The sequence below is a fragment of the Chrysochloris asiatica genome, unplaced genomic scaffold (genome assembly GCF_000296735.1).
Source record: "Chrysochloris asiatica unplaced genomic scaffold, ChrAsi1.0 scaffold00028, whole genome shotgun sequence".
NCBI classification, from domain to species: Eukaryota; Metazoa; Chordata; class Mammalia; order Afrosoricida; family Chrysochloridae; genus Chrysochloris; species Chrysochloris asiatica.
Genome location: NW_006408546.1, coordinates 14,132,334 through 14,133,968, shown reverse-complemented (window position 1 = coordinate 14,133,968; position 1,635 = coordinate 14,132,334). Strand labels below are relative to the sequence as shown.

The window sequence follows — 1,635 nt, the reverse complement described above, 5'->3', positions numbered from 1 at the left end:
TATAGAAAATCTGGAGGATAAAGCAGTAAGTGAAAAAGCAATGAGAATACAACATTTTCAATTAAAAAGAAAAAGTTTAGTGACACAGTAATGATAACTGTAGATAGCCTTTCCATGGGAAGAGTTTAAATATCTATGTGTGTGTTTAATACACACATACACAGAAACATGAAACTGAAAGCAAACACACCAAGGTTATGAAGTTCTTTACTGGGGAATAAGTCACATGAATAAGAATATCTGTTGTTGTGAAGTGCCATCAAGTTGTTTCCAACCCACAGTGACCCTGTATGGTATTTCTAAGGAGTGATTGATTAGCTTGAACCACCAACCTTGTGGTACAAACTAACCTTGCACTCCAGTCCATTAACCCACAATGCTACACCATGAAGAAGGAATAAATGAGACTTCCATTTATTCTATTTCTTTTTAATGATTTTAAAAACTAGAGTAAAAATGACTGTCACACATATATGCCAGTATTTATTATAGCATTATCCACAATTGCCAAAAAATGGAAACAACTGAAAAGTCCATCAAATGAATAAACAAAACATGGTCTATAGATATAATGGAATATTACTCAGCCATAAAGAGAAATGAAATCCTTATAGATGAACCTTGAAACATTATCCTGAATGAAGCAAGTCAGTGTCAAAAGAACAAATACTGCATGATCTCATTTATATGAAATATCTAGAATAGGTAAATGAGAGACCAAAATTTATCTGTGGTGACCAAGGTAGGAGAAAGGAAAAAGGGAGGAATTATTTAGGAAGCACAGAACATTCTACTAATGATGATATAAAAGAAAAAATTGTCAACAGATCCTAGTGATGGTCTCACAGTATGATAAATACAATGAGTGCACTGTGGACTTGTAAAAAATGTTGAACTGGCAAATGTTGTTGTATATTTTTTACCATATTAAAAAAGAAAAAGTGTTAATAGTAGTTGATTCTATGTATTGATTTTACAATGATCTTTGTATTTTTCTTTCATAGAAAGGAAAAAGAAAGAGAACTGGGTACAATGCTGGCCTTCCCAAGGGCCACGAAAACAGTGACAAGAACAAGATGGGCCCAGTCCCGCTGGCTCCTCCTCCTAACCTAAATCTCCTGCTCGTTTTTTTCAATTCATTGCTCATAACAGAACACAATCATTCTACAAGGTGGAAATTTTCATGTCAAGCCCCTTTTTAAATCTCAACATTTTTGCTTCCTTAACAAAATCCACTGATGTTGCAATTTATTAGCAGCTATTGAAGCAGAAGTCTGGGTGTAGCACTGTAGGATAAGCACTGCACTGCAAGGTCAGTTTGAACCAAAAGGTCAGCAGTTCAAACTCATCAGCTGCTCCTCAGAAACTCTATACAGGGTTGCCATGAGTTGAAACTGACTCGACAACACTAAACAACAAAAGAGTCATGCAGGGTATGTTACTGTTCCTTACAGTAGAAAACTAAGACTCTAAAATGAAGATATGAAACAGGGCTTAGTAATTAAAATGTTATTGTTTGTTGTTGTTGTTGTTGTTGTTGCTGCTGCTGCTGCTGCTAGGTCCTGTGAAGTTGGTTTTGACTAATGGTGACCCTATGTGGAACACAACAAAATACTGCCTAGTCCTGTGCCATCC

General features: G+C 35.7%; 1 pseudogene; it reads left to right on the top strand.

Moving 5' to 3' along the window:
* Nucleotides 1-1,635, top strand: part of LOC102842568 — a 64,141-nt pseudogene that overhangs the window by 3,096 nt on the left and 59,410 nt on the right.